This window comes from Silene latifolia, chromosome Y (genome assembly GCF_048544455.1).
Source record: "Silene latifolia isolate original U9 population chromosome Y, ASM4854445v1, whole genome shotgun sequence".
Taxonomy (NCBI): domain Eukaryota; kingdom Viridiplantae; phylum Streptophyta; class Magnoliopsida; order Caryophyllales; family Caryophyllaceae; genus Silene; species Silene latifolia.
This window is the reverse complement of record NC_133538.1, coordinates 359,445,636-359,471,245: the sequence shown is the minus strand read 5'-3', so window position 1 is coordinate 359,471,245 and position 25,610 is coordinate 359,445,636. Positions and strand designations below refer to the sequence as shown.

The following is a 25,610-nucleotide window of genomic DNA, read 5'->3' as shown; positions in this document are numbered from 1 at the left end:
ACTTATCATTGCTGTAGTATAGCTCAGTTGGTAATAGTAGAAAGGGGAGAATTTACTTCATTGCTTACAGCGGGCGGGGGTTCAAAACCCACTATCGCTTTTTGTTTTTATTTAGTACCCTTTGTTTAGCATTTTATCATAAACTCTAATAATATTAGTTAATAGTAAATTGTTATTTTGCTTTCCCCATAATTAAAGTATTTACCCTAAGTTATTTTATATTTTTTTTATAAATCCTAATAATGTTAATAGTAAATTGTTAACATGAGAAGATGTAATACGGAGTACATAATAATTTGATCCTTGTTAAAATTAATTTAAACAATTTTTAGACATCCTCCAATTTGAGAATAAAGAAATAGTATATTTTAAAAAGTCGGAGATTATGGGACGTCATCGTTTGTTTATGATGATTGTTGAATTTTTCCTAAATAGTTCAAACTTGCATCATTGAATGGTATTGAAAAATAGATTTATAAAGGTATACATTTTGTATTTAATCATATATATTTTAAAGTTACTCCGTCTGTATTTATTATTTGTTTGACTTTAATTAAAAAACAATCACAAATAATAAAAATTTTATCAAATGATTGTGATATTTATATTTTCTTGAAGTGCTATTTATATTTTCTTTTCCCCCAAAAAATGGCTTTGCCATTATTCACATACTCACAGCTATGGCAGTTCACTATGTCCGACTTCAACAATACGGTTTCACACAACTAACTACCACGGACATCAACCTAGACCAACATGTGACACCCCCATATACTCAGGAGCCTTAACAAGACCTTCCCTAGCATATAAGGGAGTCACCATCTCGGTTGCCCGAGGACAGTAATAATCAAATGTCGATAAAAGAACATTTAAGTTATATTACAAGTGATTAACAAAACTACTGATATAAAAGATACAACTTAAAACCACTATGTGAACTACTTCTGTCGTTACTCGTGAAAGACTCATCCCGCCAAGCACCCAACTAACATCCACATCACAACCTACTAAGATTGACTGCTCACCATAAGGGATCACGGCAGACACAACAGAAACAAACAACAAGACAAAACCACACAAGGTCAGTAACTGAGGAAAAACACCAACAACCACATATACAACACATGCACAACAAAACATATACACATCACATCTCCTCCAACCAATCACCGTCATCGACTGTCCACTGGACCAGCCTTGCCAGTGGGGGACCGCAGCCGTTCCCACCTAAGCCCCGCTCATCATACCGAGCGATAAACCCATGTCCATTAATGTGCACATCCCCTCTCGTGGCGGGTTCCACGGAGGGCGAACAACGGGCGTGAAGCCACTCCCGCAAGTGACGCCACTCAGCCGAGGACGCACCTCGAGAACCATAGACAAACAATCACAATTAGCTGTACCAGAACAACAATAAACGAAACAACATAACACCAACCAATTATGACAATCAATCAACCACACCGACACTACAACAACCAAACCACACCGAAAGACACTCTAGACAACTAACAAAACTGAGTAGGCGAACCTACCTTTAGCGCACCGCAGCGATTCCGCGTCCGATCACATGATACCAATCAACCAAGCAACACATCTATACAAACAGTACAACCATCTATCACTATCACTACAAACCTAACTGTAAACAACAACGACAATGATGATGACGATGAAATACCTACGTATAGCAATCCGGCGTCAAGACCGCTACCCGACTCAAGCAACCCATCCCCATGACTTAAGCATCCTCAAGGGCCTCAAAGGAAGGAACTATGGTGGGAAGAAGAAGAGACGACATCTAGGTTTAGGGAAGAGAGGCGGAAATGATTTGCGGTTTCACAAAACACGATTTATAATTTCCCGCTGCAAACCCGTTACTCGATTGAGTAACTGACTTACTCGATCGAGTGACCCCTACTTGATCGAGCTGCCAAGCTACTCGATCGAGTAGCCTCCGCTAGATCGAGTAACAGACCAACTAAAGTTCACATCATCACCAGACATCGCTCACAAGGTTTCCGAGGGTCAAGATATATACCTAAGGTCGGTCAACGGGTCCCTAAAAGGACGGGTATTATAGTCTTTCCCTCTTAAAAAGAACTTTGTCCCCGAAGTTCGACTCATCTTCTCCCGCGACACACGACAAGGAAACCAAGGTCACCACCACCGTTTATCCGACACAGGTCAACATCTCTGTTTAGAAATACCACCCCACTGTGTATGTTCATCTGACATCATCATCATCCACCTTAGCACACAATACACAACACGACCCTCAGTGAATCACTAACTTCCTTTAGAGTCACTGAACACACACTAGCCACAAGAACGACTATCTCGACTATCACTTGCAATTACTATATGATATTATTCAAACGTACACCAACACAACTATCATACCACGCTTTCATCCATTACCTGTCAACGAGTACCAATTACAAAACATGTGAAACAACGGTCCTACCATTTATTCTCAATGATACACAGTTCATTCCACCCTATTACTTTAGCCACACAACACAATTCTATTAATAGCAATTCCACTACTGCTTATTCATCCAATTCTCATGACAACATAACAAATAATTACTGAAAATAAAGTATAACGACGTGCTATTTTATTCAACAATTATAAACTCTTACTCAATTACACAATAACCACAATAAAACTATTCAAATGAACATTCAACACACTTTAAATGTCATGGAGATACTATAAAATAACACGAAAACACTGTAAAATTGTTATAATTACGTCATTTTTCTTTTGCGACATTACTCTTCCCCTCTAAAAAGGAACTTCGTCCCCGAAGTTCACCACCAAACAACTTTCCCGTCCCTCAAACCGATACATATTATACCACACTAACATTACTCACAACCACAAGGCAACCTTGACTCATACTTTTGACATTACACAAATTAACTCGAATAAATTTAAAATCACTGAAATCGTGTCTCACACAACAAGATATACCATTACCAACTAGCACACAAGTCAACTATTAATTATTATATGATCACACCAATTATCCAACAACATTATAATCATTGTACACTACTCCTTCAAGGTAGCTTGATATAGAATACAAAATTATATAAATACCACCGAAAGTTGTATAAATTAACCAATATGCATGTTCGACTCATGACAGCCACGACACTTCCTTGACATTACGTACACATGACTCACATAAAATATATACACATATACATCCATTATCAACTTGAACCACACCATCGGCATTTTCCACCGACTATCAAACATGGCGAGAAGTATTCACAAAGTGTATATATATATATATATATATATATATATATGTGTGTGTGTGTGTGTGTGTGTGTGTGTGTGTGTGTGTGTGTGTGTGTGTGTGTGTGACCATACCATAATGCAACAAGAGTTACAATTATCAAATATTACGTTACCTGAATTAATTTGATTTGGCATTTTCAATATATAGACATAACATCGAAACTCGTATAAATCGCACCACTGCATGTAATAATATAACCACCGTAGACACTTAAACAATGATATAAGACACCCTCAACAAGAATTAACATAACAATATCCAAAAACATAATGATTCTACCAAATTTTAAAACGGAACTAAGCTGTAACAATGCTACTCGATCGAGCTGAACTTACTCGATTGAGTTCATCAGCTACTCGATCGAGTAGGCTGAGATCAGAACACTTTCCCCACGCCACCCCTGCAGTTACTCGATCGAGTGAGGGGCACTCGATCGAGTAGCCACAGGTCGAAAATTCCCTTAGCAAGCCATGTCAAACTAAACAATAATATAAACATGAGTCGTGATGTCTCCCTGACTCCAAAGTCCTGCATAAACAATCTAAAGAGTACTCAAAATACGTCCTTATGGCCAACATACATACCAAAGTCTAATAAAGTACCAACCAAAACAAGTACCAACAATTACAAATCCATGAAATGATATATAAAAGAAAAGGAGCATCATCACTCCACATCCTGCTCATCCATCACCTCGTCACCACCATCACCACCTGACGTGCCTGCTCCAGCTGCATCATGATCTGCGACACCACCAACACCCGCATCTGCTCCCATACGCCAAGGGGCCAAGCAACCGTAGGGATATGACTAGGGATCTCCCCAAGTAGACCTCTCCACGCCAAAAGAGTGGAAAACTCCACTGTCGTCCCCAACACCTCTCCACCACACCGGTTGCATTGCCTCTGTCCCGATGCCCTGCACGTACGCCATCTTGTGGAGGTTCCGGAGTATCAAGGTCGCCGACACCCTCTCCGTGAGCTAGCTCACTCTCATCTCGGGGCTATAGAAGGGAGGGTAACCGGGGTACTGGTACTGTGGAGTCACATGGTGCTCCGATTGGGTCTCAGCCGCCTTCTCTCTCACTCGCCGTTGTCCTCTCCCCACTCTGGGATGGGCATCCTCAGGTCTCACACGATCCCCCTTCGTCGGCTCAGGCATCACCTCCAAGATATTCGGGTCAATGAGGTACATCTGCCTCTCAGGAACCCCCTCATCCTCATCATCAAAATCGGCAGCTACTACTGCCGCCGGCAAAGGCTCGGTCTAGGGAAGGTGCTCGGGAGCAGGTATCCGCATCCAACTCATCCCCCAAACCATCCATGCTAACTTACCATCCTCAAACATCCTCAACCACTTCAGGTCAAGAGAGTACTCGCAGTCCAAGGTAGGCACCGCTGGGGTCAAGGGTTTATAGGCCGAGGAGGCCACAAAGGTGGTAAGCCTCTCTGCCAACCGAGTGGCAATCGCTCCACAGCTCAGAAAACGAGCGTCGGAAGAGGCCATCAAGGCCAAGCGTGCACACACTATGTCTGGGGCACTAAAGGTGATTCTCTGGGATCGGGTGAGGTTAAGGTAGGCCACAAGCAACATCACCTCATGTGAGTTTAACTTACTCACATCCTTCCTCTCGTAAAGCAGACAAGTCAAAGCACGAAGAAAGATCTTTAAGGTGACATGTTGAACATCATTAATCAACATGTTGCTGGAGGTCGGGGCGGGTTTGCCGGTAAAGCAAGGCATCAGGCTACTAGCCCCACACTCAGTCGGGATGTTCCTAAGAGCTCCCTTCGCAGGTCTAGCCAAGCTGAGGTGAGTGGCAAACATATCCATGGTAAGGAAGAAACCGGTATTCATAAGGCGGAACTCAACGGTCTGTTCCACCGCATCATACTTAAAAGAACTCATAAACTCAAGGGTCAGAAAAGCATAAGAGTGCTTCCGGATGCGGTATAACCCAGTCATCCCCAAAGTATCGAATATATGCTTAACATCGGTCTCAATCCCCAAGTCAAGCAAAAGAGCTGTGTCAATACAACGGGTGGGTCTCATCTTTCGTCTCTGTAAGGCAACAGAATTATCCCTTTGTGTAAAGTCCATAAAGACAACCGAAGGGTAATCAGGCACCGGTGGGACCATAGGTCCCTCACTCCCCTTACCTACCTCGGGCTCAGAAAGCCCTCCCCCTCTTACTCTGACGGGTTCCCACAGTTGATCTCGGCATCTGTTTTGTAACACAATCTTAGATTTACATATCACATATACTTGAAAACATGTAAAACATTCATGTGTGATCACGGAAAAGAGTTACTACGTACACACTTTCACCAAACAATCCAGAAATTATAATTATAACTCTCAAATTTATCATCAGACGATCTCACAGCTGTAAAAATTTATAGCAAAGATGGAATCATTTAACAATACAACTATTAATTTTGAGAACTAAACCTTCAAATTAGCTTCACTAATAGACAAACTTCTCAAGAATGTAAGACGAATTTCAGTTTGGGGCACTTTTAAGACGGAGTTTTAAAGCAAAATTTTAAGTGAAAATCATCTAAATCACCTCTAAACATGATATATACAACATACATTACCCAATTTCCCCCTTTTATACACAAAAGACAACCAAAATTCAATTCAAAATCTCAAACCCTAGAAATTTCGAAACATATTCTCCCCCAAATTGATTCGATTTTTGCATAACTAATATCAATACTCAGCAAATTAAAGCAAACAGATCATGTTTCAATCAATGACAAGCAAGATTTGGCACATATAAATCGATTTTGCATCAAACACCAACATCCTACATGCTTCTAAATAATTAAAAATATATAAATAGGATAAACATTCTAAGCACCGAAATCACAAGATCTAAGCACCGAAATCACAAGATGAGAGAAACTAGGTAGAGATATTGATATTTAGGGTTTTTGATGAATGAAGAATAAGAAAGAAAGAAGATGGAAAAAGGGTATAAGAATCCCGTAATCCACCCGAGTACTGTTTACTTACTCGATCGGGTAAGTAGGTTACTCGATTGAGTAGCCTCTACTCGATCGAGTTGGAGCTACTCGATCGAGTTTCCGCTGGCAAATCCAACTTTCTCGATGTCATAGCTTCCTAACTAGATCGAATGAGGTCTACTCGATAGAGTTAATACTCTTACCCGGTCAGGAAAGAATGAGAATGAGGTCAAAAGTTACGGATTCAAGTAACGGTTCCTGCAAAACAGCAATGTGTGTCGATTCCAAAATGAATTCGGAAATCGTCACCGATTATTATTGTTGGGGTTGGTGTCCTTAACAGTTAGTGCAAGGACTTATAAACCTCTAAAAGGATCAAAGGGCATACTTTGGTATTATTATCAGTTGATCCACGTTTATCAATAACGGTTGGCTTGCTAGATAAGTTTGACGTTATTGTCATACAGATGGCGGTGATCAACTGGTCCCTAAAAGTCACACCTATAGGATACGTTCGAGAGATGTGACGGTATGAAAATACTGTCATGTAGATGCCAATATTGACTAACCAGTTAGTCCGAGTTATTTGACTAGTAATTAGTCAAATATGTGATGTTGAGATATTATATTTAATACGGATTAAATATCATGGGCTAAGGCGAATTAACTTGATTAATTCGTAAAATTAAATATAAGCGTTTTATATTTAATTAAATGTATATTGAATATAATTATACAATATTGTTTTGTCGGACACGTATTAATAATTCGGCTAACCCGTATTATTAGCTGATGCCTTAATTTCCGATAACCGATAACGATTTATAATCGACCGCGTCATATACATTTTAGCGATTTTGCGAACTGGACCATGAGCCAAGACTAAAAGGAAGTGGAAGCCCACTTCCCTAGGTAGCCCATGGCCGGCCGAGTGAGAGGGAACAAAAGGGAGGGTTTCTCCTCCCTTCCGACCTAATCAAAACATTTGTAAAAATTTTAGGGTTTTGGAGACAGTTTCTCTCTGAAACCTAGATCTCACATCTCGAAAACCTCACATCAGTTCTCCCAATATTGCAAGGCAATCGGAGAACACCATCTAGCCAAGGGCATATCTCGGACAAGTCTTGGGTGCAACAATTAGGAGGGAATCTCGTTTGATTTATGTTCTTTACGCCGTGCATCATAAGGACCGAGGTTATTTCTTGTTCCTTATCGTTTCTATTGTATTTATGTTTTATGACTATAATCACATGTTTAAATTTACGTTATAGTCCTAAATTTAAAGGGTAGTATACGGATATTAACCCACAAGTGGTATCAGAGCGAGGCCACGTGAATTTTTCATGTGTTTTTCATAAAACGTTTTTGAAACGATGATTTTCTGCTTTGAAAACCGTGCCTAGTATACACGGCGCTTTTTTTTTAAAACCGTGTCATGTATTACACGGTAATTTCATGTTCTTTTTCGATTTGGTTTTTGCATATTGTTGTTTTATACAGAGATTATAACAATATGTCATGTTTTGTCAATTGTCAAATTTGTTTTAATGCTTTTTTGATCGAATTTGCAATTGATTTTGTCTTGAAATATGTTTTCACGAGGGTTTTGAATTTTCCAGAGACTTTTGCACTCGATCGACCAAGTTTTCAATCGATCGAGTGGCTTTTTTCAGTATATTTTTTGCTCGATCGAGTCCCCTTTGTACTCGATCGACCCCGTTCAAAACCTTTTGCTCGATCGAGTCCTTGCCGTACTCGATCGACCGCTTCAAAACCCCTCCGCTCGATCGAGTTGTCCTCGTACTCGATCGAGCAGATTTCTTGATATAGGTACTCGATCGACCTACGGGTTAGTCGATCAGTACTCGATAGCATACCCCTCGATCGACTTGCGATTCGATCGATCGAGCCCTTTTGTTCCTCGATCGAGCACTTGTGTCCCTGGATCGAGGGATTTCATCTTTAACAGCTTTGAAAATTTGTTTCTTTTGATTTAAATTTTCTTTTGGCTTAGATATGTACTTTATACGGATATAGTACACTCGCTTAATAGTGAATTGATTCACTCACGTACCATATAGTTGTTTTAAAGCGTCTTTAAAATGACGGATTATAATGGATTAAAATTAAATGATAGAAGCGGTTTTATCACATGAATTTTAATCATTAAAAGGTGGTTTGGATAAATTTAACATAATTACGGAATTATGTCACGAATGAATTTGTTTTTAGTTGATGCATTTTTATTTATCGTTAATTTATGAATGCCGTGAATGCCTTTTAATTACGTATTTAATTTTTACAAACGGTTGTAACTTAGTGTGGCCTTAGTAGAACGTGTTACCGTAATGATGGAACACGGTCTTGGTTGTATTTTGAGATCTTGTATCTCCGTTTTGGATTTTTCACTTGTAATTACAGTTTTAATTAGATTGTAAATAGGTTTATATTTTGTAATTATACATTTGTAATTTTTGAGAAGACCAAAGATGGAGACCGGATGCTCACTCCAGCTACTTGGATCAAGATGGAACATCAAGACAAGCTTTTCGGGTCCAACGGTGGATTCCAAAGTTGTATTATGTTCTTTTACTAGGATAGGCCACACTAGGAAATTTTTATTTACGTTTTGCATTACTTTATTTATTCATTGTTACGATAATTTGCATCATTTTCCGCCTAAAAACCAAACCACCTAATTATTGCATGAAAACTGACACATATAGAGGTCACGAGTTAGTTTTCATTGACATTCTCATGTCACACGTTTTAAGCCATCATCCAAATAAATTCATTCACGACAGGCGCTAGTTATTCGTTCACTTAAAATGAATTATAATTTAGTTGATGGGATCTTCCTCGTATAAACTAAAATTGAGAACGGTCTTTATAGGTCAAACTCCAATGAGTCCCTTCTTCGTCGGTAGGCATACTATGACCCCTTCTACGTCGGGTAAGTTGGAACCAATTGACCTATTTTATCTCAACACTATGGTCACTCAAATGCGATCCTGTGATCATGGTGGACTATAGATAGGATTTGAGAAATCTATCGACCAAGAGTTCTTAGGAAGAATTAGCTAAACAGTTGGCTTATCAATTTCGAAATTGAGTCTTGGGATCACTTGTATCATTCTTGAGGAGATCAATTATGCAAGTGCAAGAGTCTACATGTTTAAAATGAATTTTAAAATAGACTTAAATCACCTCGATGAGTTGCTTATTTCGTTTTGTTTTTCTTCTTTTTCAGTGTAGATCACGTATTAAAGCGCTAAACAACAAATGGTGGTTCAAGTGATAACCCAATGCCAAGTGCCACATTGGACCGTGAGTCCGGGCTTAGGATCTTCATGAGTCGGATGAATCGGTCTACTCGGCGAAGAATGACGGATCCAACCGCGGGACGGGAGGCGGCATTACGGAATCTTGCCGACGTGAAAGCTCGGATATCCGCTTGAGCCCATGCCGTTAAACCCAGGCCCCACGGCTGGAATAAACGAGATCGACAAGTATAACGATTTCGCTTTAGAAGCGGGTGCGGTAAAGAACGTACTTATTTTTGCAATGGAACCCAATTTGCAGAAACGCTTCATAGCCCATGGTGCAAACAAGATTTTCACCACGCTCACTAAGGAATTCTCGAAAGCACCGAGAATCGTGACCTATGAGCATACCACTCGCTTCTTTGATGCGAGACTCCAGAAGGGCCAACCGGTTAGCCCACACATTCTCAGCATGATTGAGAATGTCGAGAAACTGGAGACCTTTAACTGTAACATCAGCGAGAATATTGTTATCGACCGTATTCTTCACTCACTCCACGATGGTTATTCGCAATTCAGAGCGAATTACTATATGAATGATTTGAAGAAAACTCCCCATGAATTGCACTCCCTCCTCGTACAGACCGAGAAGGACATGAAGTTCAGTGGGAGTTCGAAACGAGATATTCTCGTTGTGTCAAACGAAGGGAAAGGTAAGGGCAAAGCTCCGCAAACCTAACGAGTAGGTAAGGCGAAGTTCAAGAAGTCGGGTTCGGGGAAGAGTGGTCCTGGTGAGGCGAGTAACTCATCGGGCATGACAAAGAGCAAGAGTGAAAACATGGAATGCCATCATTGCCACAAGACTGGGCATTGGAGACGCACATGTCCTGTTTATCATGAGGACTTAAAGGCAGGTCGTGTTAAACCTGTTGGTATGTCTTCTCTCTCTTCTACTTTTATTCATATGATTGAGATTAACCACGCAAGTTACGGAACTTGGGTACTTGATATTGGTTGTGGTTCTCATCTGTGTAATCATGTGCGGGGGCTCCGAAACATCGAACCCCTCGTAAAGGGTGAGGTGGACTGCGTGTTGGGAATGGAGCAAGAGTAGTTTGCCATCTCCAAGGGGACATATGTGATCCGACTTCCAAGCGGATTTGAGTTGTCATTATATGATCTGCTATTATGTACCTAGTCTTTCCAAAAACATTATTTCGGTTTCTGCGCTTGATAAACTTGGTTTTTCATTTGTAATAGAAAACAATGCTTGCATTTTCTCATTACACGATATGATTTCTGCAAGGAGTTTCCATGAACGGAATTTATGTTTTAGATCGGACCTCGGAAATATTACACGTAATGAATAAAAAGTTAAAGGTTGGTGACAAAGATCAAACGTATCTATGGCACGGCCGTATGGGACACATTAATGAGAAACGCGTAAAACGGCTCATCAAACATGGAGCTATCTCGGCCTTTGATTTTCAATCATTTGGCACGTGTGAATCATGTCTCATCGGCAAGATGACTCGTATTTCCTTCAAAGGTGTTGGAATGCGCGCTGCTGACCTATTAGGACTCATACACACGGATGTATGTGGTCCTATGTCAATCACCGCACGAGAAGGCTATAGGTATTTCATCACTTTCACGGACGATTTAAGTAGATATGGCTATGTCTACTTAATGAAGCACAAAAGTGAATCCTTTGAGAAATTCAAGGAATACCAAAATAGGGTACAGAACCTATTAGGTAGAAAGATTAAAACACTACGTTCGGATCGTGGTGGCGAGTATCTTTCTCACGAGTTTGATCAACACCTTAAAGGCTGTGGGATTGCCTTACGATTAACTCCCTGGAACACCTCGGTGAATGGTGTGTCCGAACGGAGAAATCGAACACTACTTGATATGGTTCGATCCATGATGAGTCACACGGTTTTACATGATTCATTATGGGGTTATGCTCTTTGTCACCGCTCTAATACTTAACCGAAGTCCGTCTAAAGTCTGTTGACAAGACTCCATATGAACTATGGAAGGAACGGTCCCTAACTTGTCCTTTATACGGGTTTGGGGCTGCGAGGCTTATGTCAAGTGGAGACACGAGGATAAGCTCGGCCCGCGATCGGTCAAGACACACTTTATAGGTTATCCTAAAGGAACACGTGGTCATTACTTCTATTCGCCAACCGAACAACGTGTTTTTGTTGCGGCTAGTGCGACATTCTTAGAGAAGGAATTTCTCGAGAATGCAAAGAGTGATAGAACCTTCGACTTGTCGGAGATTCCAGAACCAAACACCGAGCAACCATTGGAGGAACCTGTTCCTTCAATCCCATTTATGCGGTGAATATTCTGAGGAACCTAGGAGGTCGGGAAGAGTCTCTATTCCTCCGGACGGATACATTGGTATGGTCGAGGAACATGATATAGATGACGTTCTACTCTTAACGAGTAGTGAACCCGCAACCTATAAAGGTGCCATGACAAGTTCCGACTCAAAGCTATGGCTTGAGGCCATGCAATCCGAGATGGACTCCATGTATGAGAACAACGTGTGGGATCTTGTTGACTTACCTGCTAAGGTTCGTCCCCTTCAATGCAAATGGCTTTACAAGATAAAGCATTCTGTGGAAGGTCAGCAAGATATCTACAAAGCACGACTAGTTGCAAAAGGTTTCACCCAAGTGCCAGGTTTGCACTACGATGAGATTTTTGCACCCGTAGTTATCTTTGCGTTCCATTCGGATTATCTTAGCGATCGTTGCTTTTCATGACTATGAAATTTGGCAAATGGATGTGAAAACCGCCTTCTTAAACGGTTTTTGGAGGAAGAGTTGTACATGGTACAACCCGAAGGTTTCATCGATCCTGAACATCCTAAGAAAGTATGCAAGCTTAAGCGTTCCATTTATGGACTTAAGCAAGCATCAAGGAGTTGGAATCATCGCTTCGACCAAGTGATAAAAGAAAATGGATTCACTCGATCAGTCGAGGAACCATGTCTATATATCAAGTCGAGTGGGAGCAAGATTGTCTTCCTAATATTGTATGTTGACGACATACTCGTGATTGGGAATGACATACCTCTCTTAACTTCGGTGAAAGTATGGTTGAAAAACCATTTCCGGATGAAAGATCTGGGAGAGGCACAAAGAATTCTAGGCATCCGTATCTATCGAGATAGATCACGACGGATGTTATCTCTCGATCGGGAGTCTTACATAGACAAAGTCCTAGAGAGATTCAGCATGACTAACTCCAAGAAGGGGTTCCTTCCCATGGCTCCAGGGGTGCATTTGAGCAAGTCTCAGGCACCAGAGACACCGGAAGAGAAAGAGCGCATGACACGGATTCCTTATGCTTCGGCTATAGGATCAATCATGTATGCCATGATATGCACACGTCCGGACGTGGCATATGCATTGAGTATGACAAGTCGATTCCAACAGCATCCAGGTGAATCACATTGGATGGTGTCAAGAACATTCTTAAGTACCTACGGAGGACTAAAGATTGGGCATTGACTTATGGATCGAGATGACTCGAAATCTCGGTCTGGATTCGTTTTTACTCTTAATGGCGCTACGATCAGTGGAAGAGTTCCAAGCAAAGTGTTACAGATTCTACGATCGAGTCCGAGTACTATGTTGCGTCTAGACATGTACAACGGAAAGCTCATCTAATCCGGGATTACGTGGAGCAAAAGGAAGTAGTGATAGAAAAGATTGCTATAGATGATAACATAGCGGATCCTCTCACTAAAGCATTACGACAAGATAAGCATGAAGGGCACGTTAATTCCATGGGAATTAAACGTGTTCCTAAGTTGTAGTACTCTTTTATGGATCGGATTCATTCTCTCTTGTACTCTATACGACATCATCGTTTTGATATTTTATATATATATATTTTGTTTTTCATGTGGAATTGTACGACAATTTTGAACACCACAAAGTGAACTGAACAAACATCATATCTTTTTAGTCCTTAATTGCCCACATGAGTGATAACTCGGCAATTATTTTGTGACGTTGGTTGATGGTGGGTTCAACGAGCCATAAGTCAACCGGTTGGTCGACCAATCACAGAGGCGAGTTATACGGATATCTCGTAGGACACCATTGTGACATCGACGTGGAGTCCTAAATGTTTTATAACATTCGTTGCCCGGTCGTGGATAGGACTTCCATGGTGATCCTTAGAGTCGAATCTCTTGACTATCGACTGTCTCTTGAGACTACGGCAGATTTTGGGTGACTTTGGTTTCTTTCTCACGGTCATCCGTAACAGGGGGCCAAGTAGATTTTTCAGGTCATTTCATCTTTGTGCTTAGATCGGAAGGAGTCGAGTTGAAGGAAATATTCAGCCTTTATCGGGTACTCGATATTTCTCAGGGCCACTCGAGGAGTCAGAATCGAAATGCATGGCCATGCTCGGATACGGATTCGTTTTATCGGTTAAGTTACTCTCTAGTCGGGGAAACCACTCTAGATACAGATCGATTGTAAAATACGACCTTTGCGGATCCGGATATGCAAATTGTTTTACATTGAGTGGGAGAAATTTTTAAATGAATATGAGAATCGGTTATCGCACATACACTTGTACGGACAAGTGGGAGTTTGTTGGAGCTTGTGTCCTCCAGTTAGTGCGGATAACGTCATTGCACATACACTTGTACGGACAAGTGGGAGCTTGTTGGGGTTGGTGTCCTTAAAAGTTAGTGCAAGGACTTATAAACCTCTAAAAGGATCAAAGGGCATACCTTTGGTATTATTATCAGTTGATCCACGTTTATCAATAACGGTTGGCTTGCTAGATAAGTTTGACGTTATTGTCATACGGATGGCGGTGATCAATTGGTCCCTAAAAGTCACACCTATAGGATACGTTCGAGAGATGTGACGGTATGAAAATACTTTCATGTAGATGCCAATATTGACTAACCGGTTAGTCGAGTTATTTGACTAGTAATTAGTCAAATATGTGATGTTGAGATATTATATTTAATACGGATTAAATATCATGGGCTAAGGCGAATTAACGAGTTAATTCGTAAAATTAAATATAAGCGATTTATATTTAATTAATGTATATTGAATATAATTATACAATACTGTTTTGTCGGACACGTATTAATAATTGACTAACCCGTATTATTAGTGATGCCTTAATTTCCGATAACCGATAATGATTTATAATCGAGACCGCGTCATATACATTTTAGCGATTTTGCGAACGGACCATGAGCCAAGACTAAAAGGAAGTGGAAGCCCACTTCCCTAGGTAGCCCATGGCCGGCCGAGTGAGAGGGAACAAAAGGGAGGGTTTCTCCTCCCTTCCGACCTAATCAAAACATTTGTAAAAATTTTAGGGTTTTGGAGACAGTTTCTCTCTGAAACCTAGATCTCACATCTCGAAAACCTCACATCAGTTCTCCCAATATTGCAAGGCAATCGGAGAACACCATCTAGCCAAGGGCATATCTCGGACAAGTCTTGGGTGCAACAATTAGGAGGGAATCTCGTTTGATTTCTGTTCTTTACGCCGTGCATCATAAGGACCCGAGGTTATTTCTTGTTCCAAAAACGTTATAGTCCTAAATTACGTATCACATTTTTACAAACGGTTGTAACAAACGGTTGTAACTTAGTGTGGCCTTAGTAGAACGTGTTACCGTAATTTCTAACATAACCATTATACATACTAGGCACATAGTTTTACGACTCAACATTCCCATACCCGGTGACTGGCTTAAGCATAACGGGGCCATAATTTTGAAATGAGGGCGCCTACTCATCCAAAATCTAGCATCAACTGGGGCTCCCAATATACATACACCAGGTTCATTTTATTAGACTCAATACGTTCATTATGCTCATTTGTTACAGATTCCAAAATCGTCGCTCTGATACCACTTTGTGACACCCCCATATACTCAGGAACCTTAACAAAACCTTCCCTAGCATATAGGGGCGTCACCATCTAGGGTTGCCCGAGGATAGTAATAATCAAATGTCGATAAAAGAACATTTAAGTTATATTACAAGTGATTAACAAAACTACTGATATAAAAGATACAACTCAAAACCACTATGTGAACTACTTCTGTCATTACTCGTGAAAGACTCATCCCGCCAAGCACCCAGCTAACATCCAGATCACAACCTGCTAAGACTGACTGCTCAACATAAGGGATCACGGTAGACACAACAGAAACAAACAACAAGACAAAACCACACAAGGTCAATAACTGAGGAAAAACACCAACAACCACAGATACAACACAGGCACAACAAAACATACACACATCACATATCCTCCAACCAATTACCATCACCGACTGTCCACTGGACCAGCCCTGCCAGTGGGGGACCACAGCCGTTCCCACCTAAACCCCGCTCATCATACCGAGCGATAAACCCATGTCCATTAATGTACACATCCCCTCCCGTGGCGGGTTCCTCGGAGGGCGAACAACGGGCATGAAGCCACTCCCGCAAGTGACTCCACTCAGCCGAGGATGCACCTCGAGAACCATAGACAAACAATCACAATCAGCTGTACCACAACAACGATAAACCAAACAACACAACACCAATCAATTATCACAATCAATCAACCACACTGACACTACAACAACCAAACCACACCAAATGACACTCTAGACAACTAACAGTACTGAGTAGGCGAACCTACCTTTAGCGCACCGCAGCGATTCCGTGTCCGATCACATGATACCAATCAACCAAGCAACATAACTATACAAACAATACAACCATCTATCACTATCACTACAAACCTAACTGGAAACAACAATGACAATGATGATGGCGATGACATACCTACGCATAGCAATCCGGCGTCCAGACCGCTACCCGACTCAAGCAACCCATACCCATGCCATAAGCATCCTCAAGGGCCTCAAAGGAAGGACCTATGATGAAGGGAACAAGAAGATACGGCATCTAGGTTTAGGGAAGAGAGGCGGAAATGATTTACGGTTTCACAAAACACGATTTATAATTCCCCGCTGCAAACCCATTACTCGATCGAGTGAACCCTACTCGATCGAGCTCCCAAGCTACTCGATTGAGTAGCCTCCGCTAGATCGAGTAATAGACCAACTAAAGTTCACACCATCACCAGACATCGCTCACAAGGTTTCCGAGGGTCAAGCTATGTACCTAAGGTCGGTCAACGTCGGTCAACGGGTCCCTAAAAGGACGGGTATTACACAACATACTTCTAAATCATGGATCCGCCCCTAAATATGTATGACATTTATCAAAATGAGATTTCCCGCGTCCAGGACTCCATAGTCCAGGCAACTACGAGCACCCCAAGGAATAATACACCACGACCCCAGGGAACTACACACCATGATAATGGTAAATGAGTAGCATATGTTACTGTAAACTTACATGGTTAAAGCAAGCATAACCAAGATCTATCCACAAATAAGTTCAGGTAATTCCGCCTTCCATCAACTTACCAATAAGTAATCCCCCTTTGACAATGTGATCTTTCACAATATGCCAGATAAATGAAAAAAAAAAATCAACAGACCTATATAAATCCCTATAGGAGACACATGTTCGGAAGATGAATACCTGGATAAACTTAATGAATGAATGCAGGATAGCCATAGATCTCTCCAACTTTGTATATGAAGAATTTCCGATAGTCACAATATCAGAGAATTTATTGTTTTCATGATTCTCTCTTGAAGAATTGTAAGAAATGGTAAATACAGTAACAAAGGCAACATTATCTCCGGACTTCGAGCTGTGTGAAGCAACGTGACGAGTTGTGTTCAATGATTTTGTACCTGCACAACATCAATATTCCAAATATAATAATACTCCGAACAAGATAATTAGTTGTTACTAAATAGCAAAGCAACGATGATTACAAATAACATGATAAGGTAAGGTGAATGACAACATTGCAATACTCAATAAAGATAGTCATGTTCATGTGAAAGAGTAACCCTCTAAGTCTATAGCAATAACATTAAACAATAACAATAACCCACAACAATTTTCTCATAATCACGACTTCATTTACATAATATGATAAACCCAAAAAAATGACAAAGTGAATATAAGTCGTTCTCTGCTCTACGTTTCCACACATTAAGAAGAATTGCCCCTGTCAGTCTGTCACGTACATTTCAATAGAAAAATTCAGTTTAACTTGCCTTGACACTGTAGACGATTTCGAAGACCCTGACCAGCAGCCGGGCCAAGAATCAAATGATCAGATTTCGTCCCATGTTTCTTTTGTTGATCAATGGTGGTTGAGAATTGATGCAACTCTAAAACTGCCAAATAAAAATAAAATCCTACTTTTTAGCTTCTCTTAAACCGAGTACATATGAGCTACCAAATTTTTGACTAGCTAAAATGAACTGAATGTATGATAGTGGGGAATTACCAGATAACAAGTATGGTAGAAAAATCATCACAAGTAGCAGTAATAAAAAACGCCGCCTTCCACCGCCAATTTTCATCCCGGCAATTGACATCCCACTTTTTATTCTATTCATAATCATATTGTTAACAAGTTAACACTACAACCAACCACATTGCATACACCTTCCTCCCTCTGCACCAATTCCAAAACATATATAAATACAAAATGGTTTATTTCATAAAACTGATCATCGATCTTTTTATTGCGAAACAGTAGTCAGACCATACAATTCTTGACGTAATGGTTATTATAAGTCATCCGAAAACAACCTCTTAGTGTCGGTAATGCCGGGTAAGACTGCCTACATCTAATCTCCCTTCCTTAACCATTTGAAGGATTGCTCAAGGCACCAATGAATAATGTTTATACTCCCTCCGTCCCGTCTCAATCATTCGTTTACCTATTTTATTTTTCGTGAGGAGTATTTTAATCAATGGTAAATAAATAATTGAGACAGAGGGAGTATAAATTAAAAACAAATATGAGCACATATAGCAATTCTCGACGTAATTTTCATCTTGGGTCATCCGAAAACAACCTCTTTTATCAAATTGATTGCAGCATATTAAATCAAAAATACATGGAATTAAAAAGGAATACTTACCAATGATGGTGGAAATTACGAGCTTTGCTGAAAAACGCGAGCGACAAAGAAAGGGGGATGCAGTGTGCCAGTGAAGTAGACTCGATCTCAATAACGTCATGTACGGAGTCGGTCCCCCAAGAAAAAGAGACAACAAAAATGATCACACCAATTTAACCACAAACTAATTACAGAAAACAATATCAAAATTTCCACAATTCCCAGCAAACATTAAGATCAAATCCATAATAAAAAACCCTAAACAATCGCATCGCATATAATACCAATCGATCATTTTATATATAAAACACTCGTTTATTCATAGTATATTAACTATATTCATAATCGATGATCAACAAAACAGGAGAAATTAAAAAGAGTAAGTACCTTGATCAGAGGAAAGAGAAACAGGTAGCTCGCAGTACTGTCGCACATGATACCCGTCGTTGTGAGTACCAAAGATAAAATTTATAATCTCCTATTAAGACTAACCTAGGCTAGTGGTAACAGGGTCGAACCACAAGGAGGCAGTTGTAAAGTTTAGTTGATTTATGTTCAGTCTGAGGTAACTATTGTGGAGGTTGAATTGAATTGGTCTACAGTAAGAGTGAACAAAGATAATAAACTAAATAAACGAATTAAACAGATAAAAGAAGGGTACTAGGATGGTCGGTTCTTTATAGCTTGGGCGGCAGCAAACTAAGTCGGTCTGAATCAAACACAGGTAAGGCGGGAAATAAAGAGGTCCTCTCGGTCCACTCTTAACAAATAGCATCTTTCGATCTCGCTATAGGTCCCTAATATCACTAATACTGACTTTCGTCCTGAAAAGTGACTAACGGTCCAAACTATACCTATCTTTCGATCTTAGCACAGTTTAGTCGATTTAATTGATGGTCAAATAACTTTCCCTATCTTTCGATCTAATGGGTCGGTCACAAAATAGGTATCTAACTGGTCGCATGCATTCGATTCGTTAAACACAAGATTAAATTCAATTAAAACGAGGGAAAACCAAACGAGGTCAGTCGATCGACCGACAATGTCAGTCGATCGACCAACACGCGAGACAGCCGTATAAAATCTATTGCCGCCTATGCCATAAATCGCCTACACCCTAGCACTAGAGAATTAGCTACTCATGATGAAAGTGATAACAACAATAAAACTAATAACGATTACTGAATTCATGCTTAAAGTAAATAATAAACAGCGATAATACGATAATTGGCTTTCGGGATACTAACTATCAAATCTATACTAATGATGAAAGTAAAACAATAAACTGGAATTAGGGCAGAAGGAATACCGAGATTTCAGAGGAAAGATTAAGAACAAGAACAGAATTCCAATGCTAAAACGATGTTCCAAACCCTAATTACTCGAATGAATAAAGCTGAAAGTTACTGTATAAAACTTAGATAAAAACTTCGATCCAAACTTCGATGATAAACTGAATGTTTTATGTTACGTTATATAGCAAATAACGTAATATCTTATTTCCTAAACCTAGCATCATGGGCTTGCGCTTTCTCGGTCTTCAAATTCTCAAATGCGGAATAGCAATCTGGTCGATCGATGATAAGGTGGTCGATCGATTGCTCCAAACAAACGAGTAGCTTCGGAACCGAACATTGGTCGATCGATCGAGGGTGATGGTCGATCGACTAATGGAGCTGCTACTTGACTTCTCAAAACATGTGGACTTGTCTTTTGGGCCTTGAATTGCGCACCAAGCTCGTTCCTTAAGTAATTCCTTTACGTCATTTGCAATGCAAATTACTCGGGGACGGATTTGGCTTGATTTCCCGTTGAATTCTCCATATTTCTGCAATAATGTACAAAATACGGAAGTAGACGGAAATAGGGAGAAATGTAGCACAAACTACAAGAATGAGCTCTGAAATGCGTGTAAAATGGGATGTAAAACATCATATAAATAACACGCATCAAACTTCCCCAAACCAAACCCTTGCTTGTCCCCAAGCAAGAACTAGACTCGATCTAATGACCTAATGGAACGAGTTCAATCTCGAGCGAAATGCAAACTGTTAAGCCTAAACCAATTTAATGCACAACCAACAATCAATTAGTAATGTGAATCATGCAAACGAGTTATGAGGTCGTTAAACTGGCGAGTCATTTGTAGAGGCTTATCAAATTGGACTCTCGCGGGTCGCTCAAATCACTCAATAAGCACAGGTGATATATATGTAAGATAGAAAGAATTAATTTTTGTAAAGACTCTCACCTAACTACGACCTATGAAAACATGCCAGCAATAAAATATGAAAATGACCTCTACGACCGTGCATACGCATTCCAACCAAACAGATGACCAATGACACATGCCGAGGTATATATGGGATATGTGAGGTATGGGTAAGAAGAGGCAAAACATTTTATGGTAAAGTGGAGGTACAGGTGATCAAGCTAGTACCAAAACGGAACCAAGTGGCAACATCCAGCTTCTTGCTCATAATCAAGCGAAATGGTGCTATAGCAAGCACAAAACTCACAATCTCCAAACTATCAAATCAATAAACTCCCCATAGGATATCAATGAAACATGGGAGCAAAAATCGCCAAAAGATAAGGATTAAATTATGCGAATTGACTTCTTCCTCGAATCTCAGTCGATCGACCATATTTGGCAGTCGATCGACTGCATAAACAGTACAGAACCTCTTTTTTCATTTCTTTTTCGAATCATTTTTTTTCATTTTTTCTTTCTTTTTCTTTTGTTTCTTTCTTTCCTTTTTTTCATTTTCCAATCATCATCTCAACAGAGCAAAAGCCACCAAAACGAGTAACAATCCCAAGAACACAGACTACTAGCTTGACGAGGGACAGGCTAAATGTAGGATGTAGTAATGGGACAAAAAGGCTATTTTTGGCAGTGTGGAGCTTATGGGTAAAATGAGAAAAGGCAACCTCTACCACAAGTGTCAACAAACCACAAACCGAATGCATACAGGTATTAAGTAGATCAAATTCATATTCATGCAAATTAAGGAAACATGTCTCATAAGGAGTACTACTCACATTCCTAAATAAACCGGTCATGAATGACACCAGTTATGGGCTCTAAATCTCAGAAAGTATAAGTAGTTTGCCAATTATTAAAGTCAAGTCTCAAGTTCAGCAAATAATTTTAACGAAAACTCGTAGATATGCATTTACGATTCTACTAATAACATGTTAATCTAGCAAGGCTCAGGCAAAACAGGTGCAAATGCAAAATCATCATAGAAATACTACCGTTCCGACTCGACCTATATGCTAAAATAAACGTGCATTTTATGGAATTTTTTTTTGAAATTTTTCAATTTTTTTTTTTTGAATTTTTGTATATGACATGAAAAAGCAATGCAAAACATAATGTAAATGTGAATGCAAGCAAATATGCGACGCAAAACCCTTCCCCAAACCAAATCGCACAATGTCCCTATTGTGCAAAATCATATAGTGAAGAAAAGAGAAATGGGAATTTGCGAGAAAATAAAAAAGCAAGACACAAAGGAAAGATATGGAACTCACAAGACTTTAAGCGCAGCAGAGGAAACCTCCCCAAACCAGCGTGAGCTAGGAGGTTTTGATGAGCTAGCTGATGCTACCAATAAGTACTGTAAAGAGAAAATACCACGCATAAGGCTGAGAAAACAATTTGGAAGCGGTAAAATTGTGCGTAAATGAGAGAACAGAAGAAATAAGTAATATGACGGAAAGTAAAGAGGAGTAGAAAACTCCCTTAAGTCCGCATATCGATCAAACATAGCAGGAGAGAGGTCATGAACAAATGCAGCAGCAGCAGCGGTCGATCGACCACTGAGATCAGTCGATCGACCAAGTGAGCGTGAACAGTAGCTCCTGTAAACCTGCAGATCAGTCGATCGACCATAAAGACAAGTCGATCGACTGAAAACACTGCTGCAACGTCTTATTTCTTCGTGTTGGCTCAATGATTTGAGCTAACAAGCTCTAAATACCTGCAAGTACACAATAATACGCGCCCAAAATTGCGCAAAATCCAGAAAAAAGTCTAAAGTACTTGAAAATCCTAAGCAAACAAAATAAAAGCGAAGTTTTCGCGCACACAAAAAAAACAATAAAAATGTCTTAACAAAGCAAATAAAATGAAGTTTATAACGAGATCGATCAACTAATAGTTGATCAAGAAGGACCACGGTATGGCCCACTTCGTCGGCCACGGCTCCGGAGGTAGCCTCAATGGTGCTCATCTCATCAGCTGCACCCTTCTTAGCTTCGACAGTCGGAGGGCTCAACGGATCAACTTTGTCAGCTCCCCAATCAAGGATTTCCTTGGGTTCAACGGAATCCAAGTCAGACCGTCTCACCTTGGTTGGCTCATCTTCCACTTCCTCATCAGTCCCATAGCTTAGGCATCCAAGGCCTCCTCTTTGAATGATAGGCTTCTTTACGGCTGGCACAACTTGTAGCGCTTCCTTCCTCAAACCAAATTCTCTGCATTATTTAAAACAACAGATTCTTCCTCCTTCTTGCTCCCAATCTGGGGCGGAGGGGTTAACACAAAGCGATAGTGATAGGGACGGACAATTCGGGAAGCACAAAGTACGATTTCTTTTCGTAAACCGTGTTACAAGTAATGAGCCACATGGGATCCTTCTTTTTAGCGAGGTTGGGCAAAGATGATAGAATGTTTCCCAACTTTGAAGGTCAAAGTTCTAGAGCCTACGTCAATAATCGCACCGGCGGTGTGCGAAACGGCCTTCCTAGGATGATCGGTATATGGGCATCCTCGGGCATGTCAAGGACAACAAAGTCAACAGGGAAGAAAAACTTCCCTATTTTGACGGGTATGTCCTCTAGGACTCCTATAGGCTCGACCGCAGATCGGTCAGCCATCTGAACTGTCATGTATGTGATAGCAAACCGGGTCAACTTAAGTCCCCTAGCTAAACTCAAGGGCATGACGCTTATACTAGCCCCTAGGTCACACAATGCCTTCTCAATTGAAAAGGTACCTATTTTGCAAGGAACAGAAAAGCTACCCGGATCCTCTAACTTATGGGGCGCAGTGTGAGAGAGAGATAGGAGCAAGACTCCTTGGTGAGTGCGACAGTGTGCCTTTGTTTCAAGTGACCGCTTTTTGGACAACAGTTGTTTCATAAATTTAGTATAAGCGGGCACTTGGTTAACTAACTCAAGGAAGGGGACTTGTACATTCAGACTACGAATAACTTTCTCAAACTTACTGAAAGATACTTGTTCCTTCGTCGGCACGAGTCTCTCCGGATATGGGGCTGTGAGGTGTGCCTTAGCCCTCTCCTCCAATTCACGCGCGCCGGCGTCCTTGGACTTAGGCTGAAAGTCCGTCACCTTCTCTTTGTTGAAGCTAGACCCCTCCTCAGACCGTCTCAAATGAGAACCATTAACCGGCATTGGGTCGAACCGGGACCAGGGGATCGACCCATCAAGCACTCGGGTCTTGTCCTAAAATCTTGGGACCGTGGTACCCGAAACAAGTGGTCTCGTAGGTTATTTGGCATTAAAGGACGAAATTCTTCAAGATCGCCAGCCCGATCTCGATCGATCGACCACTCTCCTCAGTCGATCGACTGAGATGTACAGTTCCAGAAGCTCCTGTAACCCGTGCTTCAGTCGATCGACTAGGTATATCAGTCGATCGACTGAAATACCTGGCAGACGTCTTTTCCTTTGATTTGTTCGTTGAAGCTTTCTCTTGACTTGTTTCCGGCTCATCTTTTTCAACAGCGTCCTCGACCATGGCAGGACCATCAAGGGTGGACCCGCTCCTCAAAGTGATGGCATTTAGGGTCTCCTTTTGTTCCGGTTGAGTAGGTAAGTGTCCGGGAGCTCGAGTGTTACTTTTGCTAGCCAGTTGAGCAATTTGGCTCTCTAGTAACTTCATCCCGGCCTCTCTTGCTTGGGACTCCTTTAGCAACAGGTTCTTAAGCTCAGAAAATTCAGAATTCTGCGATTGTTTTCTTTGTGGCACATAAGGAGGTTTCTGATATTGTTGTTGCTTTTGATGAGGGGGTATATAGGGTTGTTGCTGCGGCGGAGCTTGAGTTGGGTTAAGGACATTTTGGCTCCTCCAACTCAAGTTTGGATGGGTGTTCGGCTCATAGTAGGTGTTGGTCTGCCTATAGTGTTGAAAGGCAGCACAAGATTCAAAGGGACTAGGGCAGTTTTTCGAGACATGGCCCTCACCTCCACACCTTTCACAGACGAAGGGACCGTCTGACACAGCATTGACTTGGTACATCCCACCTTTGGAAGCTCCTCCTAGCTCATACTTGTCAAATCTCGCGGTAAGAGCCTCAAGCGCAGCGACAGAGGAGGATTCAGCAGCTCTCCTCTGGTTCCCTCTAGAATTCCCATACTCGGCCTTGTGGGTAGCTAGATCGTCAATGATCTTCCACCCCTTGGTTGCTCCCAAATTTTCAGCAAATCTCCGTTGGCTGCAAAGCATCAAAATGGCCCCTCGATCGTCGTACAACCCATTGTAGAAATGATTGCACAGACTCCATTTTTCGAACCCATGGTGCGGTATGGTTCGCACCAACTTCTTGAATCGGACCCATGCCTCGTGGAAATTCTCATCTGGCCCTTGTTTAAAGCCCGTGATTTGAGCTCTAATAGCGATCGTCCTTGAAGCAGAGAAGTACTTCTTGTAGAACGCCAATGCCAATGTATTCCAATCGGTGATCCCCTGAACGGCTCGGTCCAAATCTCTATACCACTCCCTTAAAGCATCACGAAGGTAGAAGATTAACATAGTCTCCTTGATCTGGTCTTGGGTCACGCCGGTGGTGGAGGTATGGAACATGAGTAGTCAATAAAGGTCTCCATATGCTTAGCTGCATCTTCATTTGCAGCTCCCCCAAACTGGTTTCTCTCAACCATAGTGATGTAGGCAGGCTTTGGTTCGAACTTCCTGGCATCACCTGGTAGCTCGAACCCCTTATATAAGTTATTGGCT

At 41.0% G+C, this 25,610-nt stretch overlaps 1 long non-coding RNA gene across 1 annotated transcript; it reads right to left on the bottom strand.

Annotated features, from left to right (window-relative positions):
- Positions 1 to 17,586: 17,586 nt before the first annotated feature.
- On the bottom strand, positions 17,587 to 18,732 carry LOC141633822 (uncharacterized). The gene is made up of 3 exons (XR_012538574.1): positions 18,644 to 18,732; positions 18,001 to 18,171; positions 17,587 to 17,887 (listed from the first exon to the last, which is right to left on the bottom strand). It is a non-coding gene; the product is annotated as an uncharacterized LOC141633822 (long non-coding RNA).
- Between the last annotated feature and the right edge of the window lie 6,878 nt (positions 18,733 to 25,610).